This window comes from Piliocolobus tephrosceles, chromosome 11, assembly GCF_002776525.5.
Source record: "Piliocolobus tephrosceles isolate RC106 chromosome 11, ASM277652v3, whole genome shotgun sequence".
In the NCBI taxonomy this organism is placed as follows: Eukaryota; Metazoa; Chordata; class Mammalia; order Primates; family Cercopithecidae; genus Piliocolobus; species Piliocolobus tephrosceles.
The window spans coordinates 9588945-9606988 of record NC_045444.1 but is presented as its reverse complement, the minus strand read 5'-3'; positions in this window follow the sequence as shown (position 1 = coordinate 9606988).

The window sequence follows — 18044 nt, the reverse complement described above, 5'->3', positions numbered from 1 at the left end:
GCATCTCGGATTGCCGCTGGGGACGAAAGGAGATTCCTGAAAGCAGATGTCCCACCTGGGTCCTGCATCTCTCCCTGCCATTGCCCCTGGGTCCCACTGGTGTCGTTTCCAGTCCAGGATCTCATTCAGAATCCAACATGGCACCTGTCTCCTCCCATTTGGGGCAGTTCTCTCATCTTTCCTTGTCACTGTGACACTGGCCAGCTATTTTATAGGACATTTCTAGCGTTGGATTTGTCTGATGTTTTCTCAGTATTAGATTGAGGATATGCATTTTTTGGCACAAATGCCATTGAAGTGATGCTGTGCGCCTCTCAGGACCCTCTGTCAGGGGAGGGGTGATGATGTATCTCATGACTGGTCATGGTAGCTCTGATCACTTGGTTAAAGTGGCATCTCTCTGAAATTTCTCCACTGGAAAGTTGCTATTTTCCCTTTATAATTAATAAATATCCTGTGGGGGAGATGCTTTATGAGTATGTAAATATCCTGTTTCTCATCATATTTTTGCCTACTAATTTTAGCATCAGTTGATGATTCCTGGCTGTAACAGTTATTACCATAGTTGTTAGCAAATGGTGATTTTCTTTGTACATCGCTCTTTCTATATTTATTAATTGGAATTCTACTGTAAAAAAGAACTCTTTCCCCCATGTGTATGTATTCCATTATTTTTATATCTGTATGAACTCTTGGATGTTTCTCTTATTCTATGGGTTATAATTCATTGCAGTTATTTTTGCTCAAATTGTACCAGATCTGGGATCTGGACCTGATATTGGGATCTCCTTAGTTGACTCCTATGTGCTCCTATGTCCTTGGACACGCCCCATCGCCCCATCCATCGTTCCTTGATCCCTTCCTTACATTCTGGCACAAGATGCTCCAGGCTCATCTGATACTCTCCCTGTCCCAGCCATGGAGTCAATTGTTTCTCTAAGAGCCCTGACTTGTTTGCTGGAGGATGGTATTGAGAAAGTGAGATCTGGGCACCAGTCAGATTTAACTTGGTCAAATGAAAATGCAGAACTGTGCTGACAGGCGGGACAGTGTGGGAAGGAGCGGTCGGACTGCAGGGCCCAGGCGAGGGGCAGGGGGACAGACAGACTCTGAGAGGGAGGGCAGCTTGGCCACTCAGTCCTTGGCTGGGAGCCCCTGTGGGGAGCACGGCTTGTGGATTCAGCACTGGCAGAGCTTGCCTCTAGGGTGTACACCTGGAGGCTGCAGTTGGGAGGGAGAGGAAAAACTTTTACTTTTTAAAAATCATGGGCATCTATTATTAATACTTTAAAAACTATAATAATAAAAGCAGAAAAGGTCTACTTTTCTACTTTTTTGGCCATGTGTACAATTTTTGTTTCCTTTTCTCAAACTGAAGAACAGTGGAGCAGATGTAGATGGACTGTCAAATAACATGGGCTCTCACTGCGCCACACTCACTGGTGCGGTGGGTCTTTGTGCAGGGATCCAGCTGCACTCCAGATCCCAATCATGACATCCTTAAGGCTCAGAGCCAGGGGGTGCTGCAGAGACCATCTTAGGCTGGGGCTTTCAAACCCGCCTGACCGCCACCCACAGCAAAGAAAAAGTCTATTTTATACCATGACCTACCATACAGACATACATTCAAAATTTTATGGCACAGTATTCATTCTTGTTATGTGCGACACATTCAATTGTCTATTTTCTGCAGGTTATTTCCTGCTAGTTTGCCATACTCTTATTATGCAAATGGGAAACTGAGGCCCTAAAAAGGGGAATGAGTGCCCAAAGGCTGCAGCTCTTCAGGATGCATTTACTAAGGGCCTGTCGAACAATGCTACATTTTTATAGCTCTGGAGAGAAATGGGTCTGAATAATAAGGGTGGACTTTTTATTTAAGTGTCAAGAGCTGGATGAAATTAGCCTGCGGGTCTTAAACCAGAGATTTCCTGCCCTTATTCAAAAGCCCCAAATTCCTTATTACGGAGGCCTTAAACTCTTTAAAATAAATGTTTTGTCCATAAGCTGTTCATTCATCCACTTACTCAGCAAATGTCCTTAGTAGTAGGTGGAGAGCAAGCATGCAAGGGGAAGGGGCATCAGTCTCCCAGAGAGACAGACATACAAACAGCCACCACCTGGGCAGGACCTGGCAGTAATGGAGATGTGCACAGGGTGGGCAGGGGAGGTGCTGAGGCAAGCAGGAATGTGACCTTTGGAAGGTTACCTTCCTGAGCTTCAGTTTCCTTCCCCATAAAACGGAGGTGGGACCTGCCTCCCTGAGTTTTAACAAGCTCTGAGAACCTCCTGGCACAGTGCTCTGCCACTGTTGGGGAAGGAAGGCTCATGTCAGCCTGGTAAGGCCAGGAGGGTCTTAAGAGAGCTTGATATGGAGGCCTGCAGGATCCAAGGAGCTCCTGAGAATTTGGGGGCTGGAGAAGAGTGGCTGATGACAATGACAAGGAGGGCTGGAGATGCAGAGGCCATGACGGAGACCTCGTGTGCTTGCCATATACTGGAGTTTAAATTTAGCCCTATGCGCAAGGAGGGCCATTGAAATGCTGTGAGTGGAGGAGTGACATGGCCAGATCTGGATCCACCACATTGACTCAAACAAGGGATTTCTGTAGCCATAAGAAAGCTGGTAGTCAAAATCGGACACTGTGCAGTGCTTGGAAGACACCCTATTAGGTGACTCAGGTATATAACGGGGTTAGCGTCTCAAGTGAACGGCTGAGGGCAAGGGAAGGCAGGCTGAGGTGGGCAGACAGCTGTACCTCATTCCTGAGACCATCCAGGGCAGGGCTTTTCTGACCGAGACACACGACCCTGACACCAGAGAGAACACTGTACTTCCCCATCCTTGGAGGGGCTGACTAGAGAATCCCATTGGGTGAGCCCAGGAACCTACAAGTTCTGCACCCCTCGAATGGGTAGGCATTTTGAGGGCATGAGGTAGGCGTTACAGTGATAAGATACACAGGCCTCTAAACCACAGAGGCCCTGGTTCAAATCCTGCCTCTTCCGAGTACAAATTAGTTGACTTTGGGAAGTCAGTCAACTTTGCCCTGGGCTGCAGTTTCCTCACTGTCAAATGCATGGGAGAGGGTGTGTGAAGAGTTAAGATGCATTTAGATTTCACTGTACAGTCTCCTACAACATGATCTCACACTCTCCTTTTACAGTATAAGCAGGCTGATGTCAGAGGCTGTGACTCGCCCAGGGCTACACAGTGGACAGGTGGCAGAGCCAGGAGCCAAGAGGTGGTCCACCTGCCTCTATGAACCCACACTCCTCCCGCTACCCCTTCTGGGGCCAGGTGAGAAGCAGGGAGCTGGCACTGTCCCAACCCAGATTCCTCAGCAGGGAGGGCCTGGCCGCCTGGGCCCAACCCGAAACCCTGGAGTCTGTTAACCTAGGCCCGGAGGCCAGAGTGCGCGGCGGATGAGTCACGCCAATCCGCTACACCAGGAGACCCCCTCCTCCCTGCCCACGCCCCGGCGGAGAGCTGGTTGCCAAGCAATAAGACATAACATATATAAATAGATGCGACTCCTGCTGTCACAGGGAGGCCCGATTCTTGGGCTGCTGTCTTTTCCTTGCCTCTCCTCTGCGCCCCTCGGCCTTCCTCCCAGCGTCTCCTGGTGCAGTCAGCCCGATCTTCAGCTAAGAGCTCCCAGCCCTGCGTGCCAGGGCACTGCCTTCATGAGGACGGTCCAGGATGGACAGACGTGGGCTGGGCATAGCTGCGCAGGGCAGGCCGGGGGTGTGGAAGGAGGCAGGGGCGCGCTGCTGGACTGGACTTTTACCACCCGCGGGGGCTAGGCGAGGGGGGTGGAGCGGGCATGACTGCCGGACACTGGATCAGAAGGGGTGGGCGGACCCAGCTCCTGCGACTGGCGGGAGTGGGCCCGGTTCCCAGCAGCAGACGGGGCCTGCTGCCCTGCTCCCCATTCCCCTCATAAGTGACTCCTCCAAAGGGCACTTTTCTTATTCCACCTTGCGCCACCTGGTACTCACCTTAGCTGCAGAACGCCTTGCCAGCTTGCTCCCTGGCTGGGCCTGCTGTCTGCACAGTTGTCCTGCCCAGGTCACGATGTTCATGACACAGAGTATTCCCATCACCCCAGGAAGTCCCTGCCTGTTTTCAGACCATCCTCCACTCTTGGCCCCTGGTTATATGTTTTGCCTTTACTAGAATTTCGAATAAATGAAATTTATGTAAGATGTAATTTTTGTCTGGCTTCTTTCACTGAGCACAATGCTTCTGAAATTCGTTCATGTCATCAGTGGTTTGTTCCTTTCTTTGCTAACCAGTTGATGAATATTTAGGTTGTTTATGACTCTCATGAATAAAGCATGTAGAAACATACATGTACAATTATTTGTGTGGACATGTTTTCATTTCTCCTGAGGAAATACCTAACACTGGAATTGCCATTTCATTAATTAAGATATTGTTATCATTCCCATTTTACAGATAAAAGACTGAAGCTGAGAGAGGTGAAGCAGCTTGCCTGAGCTCACACAGCATGGCAAAAATTCAAAGCCATGTCTCAGCTGTACACCAGGTGGTCACTTGTACAAAAGAGGTAATTTTTGGAGTCAAAGGTCCTTGACTGGTAGATAAATTACCACATATGGGCTGAATTCCACTGTATTCAGGTTTGTGGCTTGCAGAAATAGACTGACACTGAGTCCAAGTTGCTGAGCACCGCACGCTGAGAGGTCACTCTTTGAAGGCATTTCAGCAGCTGACTTCCGGGAACTTAAGCTGCAGGTCTGCAAGGATTTTGTTAGTTTAGTGAAGGTGGTGTTGGCCAGGTTTCTCCACTGGAAAGTCACGATTACTCCACTATAATTACTAAATTGGGAGGAGAGACATTGAGACTAAGAATCCGATTCATCGAGCTTTCACCCGCTAGTCTGAATACCCACCATGAATTCCTAACTCCATTCCTTTCCCACTTGCTAGTTGTATTATTCTGTTAGGGAGAGTTTTTTCTTCTTCCTCAGTTACGTTTACATCACTATGTCCTCAAGGATTTTATTCTATGGAATCTAATCCATTACCATCATTGTTTTGATGTTTGATGTGTTCCAACTTTGGCCAGAAGCAGTCTCATTAAACTGACTTCTATGTCCTTTTAACATGCTCCTGTGATTCTCTGAGCACTTCCTTACTCTCAGGTATAAGATATTCCAAGCTCTGCCGGGCGCGGTGGCTCAAGCCTGTAATCCCAGCACTTTGGGAGGCCGAGACAGGTGGATCACGAGGTCAGGAGTTCGAGACCATCCTGGCTAACACGGTGAAACCCCATCTCTACTAAAAATACAAAAAACTAGCCGGGCGAGGTGGCGGGCGCCTGTAGTCCCAGCTACTCAGGAGGCTGAGGCAGGAGAATGGCGTAAACCCGGGAGGCGGAGCTTGCAGTGAGCTGAGATCCGGCCACTGCACTCCAGCCTGGGCGACAGAGCGAGACTCCGTCTCAAAAAAAAAAAAAAAAAAAAGATATTCCAAGCTCCTGCTCTTCTCCTGTACCAGCCCTGGTCCCTTTTAGTAGAGAATGACATTTAGAAACCAAGATCAAGGTGTGAGATGAACTTCTGGGTACTGGGATGTCACAGCTTCTAGGCCACCTCAGTCTGCAGGTTTTTAAGGCAGTAAGTGAGGTGAAAGGCGGGGCCATGAGATTAAACTTATAAGTTACGGACTCAGCAAAATCAGGCTGCTGGTGGTAGGATGTCTATAACAAGTGCAGCGAGCTCACTTATGGGCTCGCAGGGTGGTGGAACTGGGCAGTCAGTCCAACCAGGCAGTGGTTTCTCCACTCAGAAACACCTCTGTAGGCCGGGCAGGGTGACTCATGCCTGTAATCCCAGCACTTTGGGAGGCCGAGGCAGGCAGATCACCTGAGGTCAGGAGTTCAAGACCAGCCTGGCCAACATGGCAAAACTCTGTCGCTACTAAAAATACAAAAATTAGCCGGGTGTGGTGGCATGCACCTGTAATCCCAGCTACTTGGGAGACTGAGGCAGGAGAATTGCTTGAACCCAGGAGGTGGAGGTTGCAGTGAGCCAAAATTGTGCCACTGCACTCCAGCCTGGGCATCAGAGTGATACTCTGCCTCAAAGAAAAAAAAGAAAGAAAGAAAGAAAGACTTTTGTAAATTTTACACATTTATACATCTTTCAGCTCTTTTTGCCTTGCTGTAAATTACTTCCATGACAGAGGACCTGGGAGGCTGGTTTTCCAGGATGGTGGGAATGTCAGGGACAGTGTGGGGGACACATGGAGAAGGGTGGCCTCAGGGGCTCCACAAGGTGGACTGCCACGGTGATGGGAAACTTCACAGATCTCTCCTGGCAGACACTCTGCTGTCCTCAAGGCTGATCAGCTGGCTGGCTTGGGAGCGAGCCAATGCTCGAGGGGACTTCAGGAATCAGAGGTGGTGACTCATAGTGGGAGGCCACAGTCTCAGAGTCCGGTTCTCTGAAAAGAACCACGCCTTCCAATGGTGTCTGGCACCCTGCATTCTGAAGGGCCTGCTGGCTCTGGGGTCCACCGGGGCTGAGGCAGTCTTGGGCCTGTTGTGGGCAATGGGTGGGAACAGGTGCCTTATATCTCCAGTGGCTTTCATGTGTGTCACCCTGCTGGCCTCCGCCATAATCTTGGGAGCAGGATGCCTTTTTCTGTCTTCCAGACACTGAGGCTGAGAAGAGCAGGCACAGGTCTCTGCCGACCCTCGTGTTCTTCACAGTGCAGCCTGGCCAGAGCGGCCTGGCCCAGCCAGCAGCCAGCATGTGAGGCCACAGGGAGCCTGTTCTCTCAAACTGAGCAGCCTTGGCAGTCTGGAGGGCCCAGGGGACAGTGGCATTGCTGCTTCTCAGGACAGACTCTGCACAGCTGAGCTTCGGCCAGGCTAGCTTATGGTGAAGAACCAAAGTCAACCTTTGCGACTTGACTTGCAGGAAGCAGCTGGGGAAGAATCTACATTGCACTGGGTCGAGGCGTATGCTGAGCTGTGAGGATGAAGATAACTACCTCCTCACTCATTTCTGCAACGTGGACCCCCTGGATGGTGCAGAGAGGACTTAGCATCTTCCAAACAGCCCAGAGAGGGGCTCGGAGGGCTCGGATGAAGGCAGCCTGTGGTGTCAAGGATGGCAAGGCAGATCTTGGAGGCGGAGGCCCAGATGCTGGGAGGGGCAGCTGAAGTTGGCAAGATAGGGAGTGGTGCCCTGGTGCATTCGGCAATGGGGAGGGGCTCTGGGATGGGCATTTGGGAGGTACCATGGAACGGAGTGAGGGAGAGCCTGTCAGGTGGCTCTGAGGTCCTCTCTGGCTGCTCCATTTAGTGTCTTGGGGTCTGGTGACAGCCACCTGACCTTTCTCTGCCACTTTTTCCTTATATGGGAATTGAAAATTACAGGAAAACAATAAGATAATTAAACAGGAGAAGGGGAAGAAACAGACAATTCTCTTCTTGCTGTCAAGACAAAGACACTGGAAGTGAGGAGTGAACCATCAGACTGTCAGGGGGATGCTGCAGTGGTGAAGAACATAAGTAGGCTCCCAGCAAATAGCCAACTTCTGAAAGATGGGTTATCCTTGTTAGCAATGTGGTATATTTTTTAAAAAAATTTATCAATAAATAATAATTTTTTTTTATTTTGAGAGTCTCACTTTGGTGCCCAGACTGGAGTACAGTGGCACAATCACAGCTCACTGCAACCTCTGCCTCCCAGGTCCAAGCTTTTTTTTTTTTTTGTAGAGACAGGGTTTTACCATGTTGCCCAGGCTGGTCTCCAACTCTATAGCTTAAGCAATCCGCCCGCCTCAGCCTCCCAAAATGCTGGAATTACAGGCACGAGCCACTGTGGCCAGACGATACATAATAATTGTACATATTTATCAGGTACGTGTGACATTTTGATACATGCATACAATGTGCAATGACCAAATCAGGGTATTTAGGATATCTACTGCTTTGAACATTTATCGTTTCTTTATGTTAGAAACTTTTCAAATCTTTTATTCTAACCATTCCAAAATATATATTACTGTTAATTATAGTCACCCTACTGTGCTATCAAACACCAGGACTTATTCCTTCTATTTAATTGTATGTTTGTACCCATTAACCAACATCTCTTTCTTTCCTCCTCCTCCTCACTGCTTACCCTTCCCAGCCTCTGGTAACTATCACTCTACTCTCTACCTCTATGTGATCAAATATTTTAGCTCCACATATGAGAACATATAATATTTTTCCTTCTGTGCCTCGAGTATTTCACGTAACATAATGATCATCCACGTTGCTACAAATAACAAGATTTCATTCTTTTCAATGGCTTCATAGTATTGCATTGTGTATATATACCACATATTCTTTACTCATTCAACTGTTGATGAACACTTGGCTGATCCCATATCTTGGCTATTGTGAATAGTGCTGCAATAAACATGGGAATGCAGCTTCCCTTTGATATACTGATTTCCTTTATATTGGATAAATACCCAGTAGTGAGATTATAGTAGTGAGATTGCTGGATCATATGGTAGTCCTAATTTGAGTCTTTTTTGAGAAATCTCCATACTGTTTTCCATAGTGGCTGTACTAATTTACATTCCTACCAACAGTGTATAAGAGTTTCCTTTTCCGGCCGGACGCGGTGGCTCACACCTGTAATCCCAGCACTTTGGGAGGCTGAGGCGGGCAGATCACGAGGTCAGGAGATTGAGACCATCCTGGCCAACATGGTGAAACCCCGTCTCTACTAAAATTACAAAAATTAGCTGGGCATGGGATTATAGTGTGCCTGTAATCTCAGCTACTCGGGAGGCTGAGGCAGCAGAATCGCTTGAACTAGGGAGTCAGAGGTTGCAGTGAGCCGAGATTGCACCACTGCACTCCAGCCTGGCAACAGAGAGAGACTCCATCTGAAAAAAAAAAAAAAAAAAAGAAAAGAAAAAAAGAGTTTCCTTTTCCCCACATCCTTGCCAGCATGTTATTTTTTGACTTTTAAACAAGAGACATTATAATAGGTAAGATGATATTTCACTGTATTTAAACATTTTTTTTAAATGAACCTGTTTTGATACAGAACTCACTGTGGTTTTGATGCATTTTCCGGATGATTAGTGATGTTGAGCATTTTTTTCCTATACCGTTGGCCATGTATTTATATGTCTTCTTATGAGAAATGTCTATTTATTTATGTTTCTTGTCCACTTTTTAATAGGATTATTCATTTTTTTGCTATTGAATTGTTCAAGTTCCTTGTATATTCTGGATATTAGCCCCTTGTTGGATGAATAGTTTGCAAATATTTTTTCCCATTCAACAGGTTGTCTGTCCATTCTGTTGTTTCCTTTGCTGTGCAAAAGCTTTTTAGTTTTAGTAAGTTCCATTTGTCTATTTTTGTTTTTGTTGCCTGAGAAATCTGATGTTTTAAAAGCCTATCTTCTGCTATAATCACTTAGAATGCACTCACTCAGATAGCTCGTGTGATTGAAGGACCTTTCTTAAATAGAAGTCCTTTTCTTAAATAGAAACTCTCCCCCAACAGCAATCCAAAACATTCCTTTGCATTGTATTGTTAAAGTGAGCAGGCCGGGCGCGGTGGCTCAAGCCTGTAATCCCAGCACTTTGGGAGGCCGAAACGGGCGGATCACGAGGTCAGGAGATCGAGACCATCCTGGCTAACACGGTGAAACCCCGTCTCTACCAAAAAATACAAAAATCTAGCCGGGCGAGGTGGTGGGCGCCTGTAGTCCCAGCTACTCCAGAGGCTGAGGCAGGAGAATGGCGGGAACCCGGGAGGCGGAGCTTGCAGTGAGCTGAGAGATCCGGCCACTGCACTCCAGTCTGGGGGACAGAGCCAGACTCCATCTCAAAAAAAAAAAAAAACAAAAAAAAAGTGAGCAAAATTAGGTAAGCTGTGACAAGTGCTAAAGGAACAAGAAAGGGACAGCCATTCCGTGGCAAGTGTGTGAGTTTCACGTCTCAGAGTTTCAGTTAGCACAGGTACTCCGGTGGGCTCTCTCACTCTACCTCAAGCACTAAGGGCAAAAACCACTCTCTTGCCATTGCATTTTCCAGCAGCCAAGAAGTTATCAAGAGCACTATGTCCATTGCATGAACATCTTTCATTAAAAAAACTAGAATGAAGTTAAATTTTTAAATATACTTCCAGATACTGAAAATTATGTTTGTAAGTATAAGAGAAAATAAGTGAAACTACTTATGTTAGCTGGGTGCGGTGGCCCACGCCTGTAATCCCAACACTCTGGGAGGCTGAGGCGGGTGGATCACTTGAGGTCAGGAGTTTGAGACCAGCCTGGCCAACATGGTGAAACCCCATCTCTACTAAAATACAAAAAAAAAAAATCAGTCGGGTGTGGTGGCATGCACCTGTAGTCCCAGCTACTCAGGAGGCCGAGGCAGGAAAATTGCTTGAACCTGGGAGGTGGAGGTTGCAGTGAGCTGAGATCACACCATTGCACCCCAGCCTAGGTGACAGAGTGAGATTCTGTCTCAAACAACAACAACAACAACAACAACAAAACCCACAAAAATTAGCCAGGCATGGTGGCACACACCTGTAATCCCAGCTACCTGGGAGGCTAAGGTGACAGAATCATTTGAACCTGGGAGGTGAAGGTTGCAGTGAGCTGAGATGATGCTATTGCACGCCAGGCTGGGTGACAAAGTGACACCCTGTCTCAAAAAAAAAAAAAAAAAAAGAAGAAAGAAACTACTTATGCCATGTTAAGTGAAAACAGTAAGATACAAAATTGCATGTATAGGACAGATCACAACTATTCATACCTAAGAACTATTTAAAAATGTATCTGAAAATAAAAAAAAACCAGCACAAGAAAGATTTATGAATAGAGAAAAATTGAATAGAAAGAGAACTATAGAAGGAATGAGTTTTTTCTTTTTCTGGTGTTTTCCATATTTTCTATTATAAATATACGTACCAATGGAAAATATATAACAAACATAACGTTAAAGTAAGAAGTTAATGTACTAGCAACTGATGGATAAAAGAATTAGAGCTGATCAAGATCACAGAGAATTCAAGACAACTGTCTGTTAGAAATCTTGTCACATTGCCTCTTTCCACACTTAGAAAATTTTGTGGGCATTCCACACGCAGAAATCCCAGAAATAACTTTTGTGTGGCTGTGGCAGCACTGTGAACTTTTAAAACTCAGATTTACTAATGTTTTGCTTCTTGTAACAGTGAAGTGGCCCTGGGGATAATCGTCATAGATTTTCGGAAGATCATTTACATATGGGGTAGGCCGTACAATCCACTCTGGTCCCCCAAGTCTTGCCTCTCCACGAGCTTCTCAGGGCCAACACGGTTGGCTGCTAGGCAACAACCATCCATCTCTCAGCTCCCTTGTCACCTAATCCGGCTTCTGCTCAGATATAGCCAGGCAGTGTGCCCAGCCCCAGGTGGACCTCGGGTGGGCTGAACCCATCATGGTGATCCTGACTTCTATATCATAGCCATGTGACCCAACTCTCAGCCAACAAAATACTGTTAGCAGTCGGCTCAGCTACCGGGACAGTCATTTACACTTCCCATGAGAAAGTACACAGCCCTGTGGTCCAGATTAGGGAGGGGATTCTGCTCCCAGAGCCACCATTCCTGTGTATGGCCCCATGTCCTGACTCTCCAAGATGGCCTGCAAGTACTCCAGTGTGGGAGGAAGGGACAAGGAAAGACGTAAAAGCAGTAGTCTGTTAAGAAAGGGACTCTCAGTGAACGTCTCTGGATGGACACACTTCAGTTGACTTCCCTTTTGCCAGTACTTAGTCACCTGGTCACATTTAGTTGCAAGGGAGCTAGGGAATGAACTCTTGATTACAGGAGTCCTATATGCTCAGATAACATTTGATTACAATGGGAAGAGGAGAATGAACTTAGGGGCACAATTAGCAGACCATTGCTGCAAAAACAAAATGGGTAGTCTGCTGGGAGGCTGATGGGAAATACTATCTGTAATGAAAAGAGAATCCTTTGCACACCCAACACCAGATATTGGTCTCTAACACCATTCTGCAACAAAAGAAACCAGGGTCCTTTGGAAAAATGGCTGATTTTAGACTGGGACAGGAAATATTCAAGATGATCTTGGAGTGCTGGCAGTGCTAGAAAGCAAAGAAGTGCTGAAAAGTAAAAAAACAAATGAACAAACAAACAAAAACACACACACACACAAAACCATAATGAGGTGTATTGAAGGGACTCAGGAGACAAATCAAAGTGCTCCCAATGGCCAAACCCAGAATAATTAGAGCAACAAAAGAAGTAATGTTAGTATTAGATTATAACCCAGAGCATAAAATATATACCCACAAGTCTATATTAATATAAATAAAAGATTACATAATAAGTAAACAGGGGAGAAGAGACAAATCTCACATGCAGAAGAATTTCTAGTAATTTGTGCAGATACTTTGAACTCAAGGAGGTGGAGCATAGCTCCCCACTCCTTAGGTGTGGGCTGGGCATAGTGACTTCCTTGCAAAGAGTATAGTATGGAAAGAGGTGAATAGAGAGTAGCTTTACAGGGAAGAAACCTGACAAACACTATATCAGGCAGGTGATCAAGCTCAACACCAAGTCATAAATCATACAGACAGTATATACCTGCTATGGTTTGAATATGTCCCCCAAAGGTCATGTTTTGGAAAGCTGATCCCCAATGCAACAGTGTTAGGAGGTGGGACCTTTAAGAGGTATTGAAGTTATGATTAAGTTACGAGGGCAGAGCCCTCATGAATGGATTAATGTCATTATCTAGGGAATGGGTACCTTATAAAAGGATGAGTTTGACTCTTCTTCCCCTTTCTCTCATCTTTTCTTTGCCCTTCCCCCTCCCAGGATGACACAGCAAGAAGGTTCTTCCCAGACGTCGGTCCCTCAATCTTGGACTTCCCAGCCTTCAGAACTGAGAGAAATAAATTTCTGTTCATTACACATTGCCCAGTCTGTGGTATTTTGTTATAGTGGCACAAAATGGACTAAGACAATGGACTACCTTTGATAGGATGTGATAAACATGGCACTTTACTTCAGTGGTCTCCTTCCCCAGAACTCATAACCTCAGTGTCATCATGAGAAAAACATTAGATGATTCACAATTGAAGACTATTCTACCAAACACCTAACCAGTACTCCTCAGCACTGCTAAGGCCATCAAAAACAAGGGGAACTCACAGCCAAGAGAAGCCTAAGGAGACATGATGACTAAGCGTAGTGTGGTCTCCTGGATGAGATCCTGGAACAGAAAAAGGGCATTAGGAAAAAACTGAGGACATCTAAATAAAGTATGGGACTTCAGTTAATGATAATGCGTCAATATTGGTTCACTAGTTATGACAAATGTACTATACTAATACAAGTTCGCAATAAGCGGTGTATTAGTCTGTTCTCACACTGCTATGAAGAACTACCTGAGGCTGGGTAATTTATGAAGAAAAGAGTTGACTCACAGTTACACAGGCTGTACAGAAAGCAAGGCTGGGAGGCCTCAGGAAACTTAAATCATGGTGGAAAGTAAAGGGGAAGCAGGCACATCTTACCGTGGCAGAGCAGGAGAGAGAAACGTCAAAGGGGGAAGGGCTACGCACTTTTAAACAACCAGATCTTGTGAGAATTCACTTGCTATCATAAGAAGAGCAAGGGGGAAATCCACCCCATGAGGCAATCACCTCCACCAAGGCCCCTCCTCCAACACGGGGAATTACAATTTGACATGAGATTTGGGTGATGATACAAAGCCAAACTATACCAATAGGAGAAAATGAACGCTGAATGTGGGTATAGGAGAAGTCTCTGCACTATCGTCTCACTTTTTCTTTAAATCTAAAACTGTTCTTATAAACAAAAAATGAAATTCTAAGGCCCCCCAACCACCTGAATAGACCCTTCCTCTTGGCCAAGGGCACGCCAATGTTAACCTGAAAAGACTAGTTCAGGCTGTGATGGAAAGGGGTAGCCAGACATGCCTCATTCTACCTTCTTCCCTTTTGGAATTCCTGATAGAACAGACTCTTAAAGTCTGATAAGAAACACATACAATCTATTCTTTCTGAAGCCTGCTATCTGGAGGCTTCATCCACATGATAAAACCTTGGTCTCCACAACCCCTTACCATAACCCAGACATTCTCTTCTATTAATAGTAACTTTTTCAACCAATTGCCAATCAGAAAATCTTTGAATCCATCTATGACTTGGAAGCCCCCACTTCCAGTTGTCCTGACTTTCTGAACCAATGTGCCCCTTACACGTATTGCTTGATGCTTTATGTCTCCCTAAAATGTATAAAACCAAGCTGTAATCTGGCTACCTTGGGCACATGTTCTTAGGATCTCCTGAGGGCTGTATCACAGGCCATGGTCACTCATACTTGGCTCAGAACAAATCTCTTCAATTACAGAGTTTGACTCTTTCGTCAACATTCTAAAACAAAAAGTTTATTTTAAAAAAGAGTGAGGGAAAGAAACAGAGGAATGGTTCCCCCTTCTTTTCTGTGTGGGAGGTCATGATGTTTGGAGCTGAGATGGCCATCTTTTGATTCTCAGTATGCCTGTTCACAGCCCTAACCAACCTTGGACTCCTTTGATTCTCAGTATGCCTGTTCACAGCGCTAACCAACCTTGGACTCCTTTGATTCTCAGTATGCCTGTTCACAGCCCTAACCAACCTTGGACTCCTCTACTGGATTTTCGTTATGTGATAAAATTAACCTCACAGTTTAAGCTGTTTTGGGCCAGGTGTCTTGTTCATTGCAGTTGAATGCATCCCAACGAATAGTTCTCGTATCATTTTCACGGCCACGGCTGTGGTTTAGACCTTTAGACCTTCATCTCCCTTCCTAGCAGTTTGGCCTGCTCTGCTATTCTTCCTTCCCAATCTCCTGGCAGCTCTCTTCCTTCTCTAGCTTCACCGCCTGCCTGCATTTCTCCCAACACCCAGTGGCCAGCAACTCTTGCCATTCCTAGGCAGGGCATGTTCCCTCGTAATTCCAAGCTTGGACACACAGGATTCCCTCTGCTTGGAATGCATACTTCTCCATCCTTATTTCTTCCAGCAAATAACTACCCCCATTCAAGTTTCAGTTGCCAGCCATGGCACGATATGTGGCCAGCAAGATTCTAAGATGTCCCTGCAGATCCGTGACAGCTGGTGTACATAGCCTGCATAACCTTCAGTACTGTGAATATAACGAATTATACACCTATGATCAGGTTATGTTATGTGACAATGTTGATGTTAAGAACAGATTATGTCAGTGGGCCTGATCTAATCACATGCATGCTTTCAAAGCTGGGCGTGGCAGCTCACGCCCGTAATCCCAGCACTTTGGGAGGCCAAGGTGGGCGGATCACGAGGTCAGGGCTTCGAGACCAGCCTGACCAACATGGTGAAAACCCGTCTCTACTAAAAATACAAAACTTAGCCGGTGTGGTGGCGCGTGCCTGTAATCCCAGCTACTTAGGAGGCTGAGGCAGGAGAATTGCTTGAACCCGGGAGATGGAGATTGCAGTGAGCCGAGATTGCACCGTTGCACTCCAGCCTGGGCGACAGAGTGAGACTCTATCTCAAAAAAAATAAAATAAAATAAAAACAAAAGCAGAGAGTTTTCTCTGGCTGGGAGCAAAAGAGGAAGTTACACAGAGATCTGATGTAGGAGGATGTTTGGCACGCAAGAAGGTCTCTGTCGCTGGCTTTCAGGATGGAAGCGGTTATGTGGAAGGATGGAAGGAAAGCCCGTGACCTCTAGGAACTGTAGGCAGGCTCAGGAAATGGGGATGTCAATCCTACAACCACAGGAAACTGCATTGTGCCCAAAAGAAGAATGAGCTTGGAAGATCTTTGCAAGAAGTCAGCCCAGCTGATACCTTGATTTCAGCCTTGCAATATACCCTGAGTGGAGAACTCAACCTTGCCCCTGTGCAAACTTCTGATCTGTATAACTGGGAGCTAATAAACAGACAACTGTTTTAAGTCACTAAGTCTGTGGCGGTTTGTTGTTATGCAGCAACAGAAAAGGAACATGCCACATCTCCTCTCTGAAGTCATCTCTCACTTCCCCAGGCACACCTGTGACATCTTCCGCTTGCTGCTGTGGCACCTGATCCACATCCTCCCATGATGCAGGTCACAGTGTGTTATCATTTTCCACTTACCTGTCTGCCTTCCTCACAGGATTCTGAGTTCCTGGGCAGTGGGGACTATATAATTTTATCACTGTAATCTCAGGTACAGAGTAGGAAGGTGAAAAAATATTCATTGAATGATGGTTTCATCAAGAAAAAAATCCCAAGATCATGAATTTGTAATCATATATACTAAAATAACCAAAGATGTCAGAGATTTAACATCTAAGCAAGAGGAAAAGTCACCAATATAAAAGGAGAATGGCAAAAAAGAAAGAATAGCTATTATAACTATACGCATGGGATGTTTCTGAGGAACCCAGAGGTGAATGAAGTTCCTAGCGGTGGTAAATGAGGGAAGGAAGTGGAGAAATGAGCAGAACTATGAGGGGAAAAAATTTATCTCTGGATTACTTAGTAAACAAACACGTTTTTATTGAATGCTTGGTTTGTGGTGACCCTGTAACTGTGGCGAACAATATCGATGTTTCAGATTTAAATACTATCCTCTGGCATTCCAAGACCCTCCTTTCTGTGGCATACAGATCTTAGAATGTTAGATTCAAGAAGGTCTTAGATTCATGCATAAAAGTCCTCCATTTTTTTTTTTTTTTTTTTTTTGAGACGGAGTCTCGCTCTGTCGCCCAGGCTGGAGTGCAGTGGCCGGATCTCAGCTCACTGCAAGCTCCGTCTCCCGGGTTCACGCCATTCTCCTGCCTCAGCCTCCTGAGTAGCTGGGACTACAGGCGCCCGCCATCTCGCCCGGCTAGTTTTTTGTATTTTAGGAGAGACGGGGTTTCACCGTGTTAGCCAGGATGGTCTCGATCTCCTGACCTTGTGATCCGCTCGTCTCGGCCTCCCAAAGTGCTGGGATTACAGGCTTGAGCCACCGCGCCCGGCCCAAAGGTCCTCCATTTTTTAAATAAATAGTAGCAAACTGATTTTCCACGGAGCTCTGTGTTTCTGAGGTGCACATCCTTGTTCCTGTGCCTCTGACACCTCTGTTAATGAACCTGTAATAAAGATTCCTGGAGGAAACCCAGAGATGTTCTGACACTGCACAACACTTTCTCCCTCAGTCTCTGCCGCAAAAGTGCCAGCTCCCTTGACCCTCAGAGCCCAAGCTGGGGTAGCTCTGGGTCGGTGAGTCCCATTCCCATCTCTCTCATCTCAAATGCTGCAGTGGAAATATGGTCTGGAATATGCATGAAAGGGGTGGATCCAGCATGTGCCAAGAAACCAGGTAGAAGCTAAACAGGGAAGAATGGTACAGGAAGTTGTAACGGGTATTTAAGGAAGGGAGAAGAGAGGGGGCGGAAAGATTCTTTCTGGATCAAAGTAAGGTGAAAACCTCGGGATGCAGGTTAGGCACACCATGGAGGGCCTCATCGCTAGTCTGATTAATTTGCATTTTATCCTGTGGGCGATGAGGAACGAAGGAAAGGGTTTTAGACTCTAGCTTTGGGGGTGGGGTGTCAACTCATGTCTCTGGGCTGAAGTTTCCACATCTGTTAAGCTGGAGAAGTAATACTCGCTGGGCCAACCAATGTACACAACCATTGTTACAACCAAGTATCGATGGTGATAAAAACTAAACAGAAAACACAAATAACACTTAGCTGGTCTCCAAGGGGGTGGTTTAAGGTTAGGTGGCAAGCCTGAAGTAATTTCTAAAGTCCCTCGGGAATAAAATACTGAAACTTGAGCCATAAATTAAGAAGCAGATGGTTTTCTCCTTGCAACGACCTGCCACAGACTCAGTCCGTCACTGCCTCTGCTAGCACTGCTACTCTTGGGCCCTGTCCGCAACCCACGTGGGAGACCTTCCACGGGATCTACTCGGATGTCTGGGATCTGGCCACTACCGCAC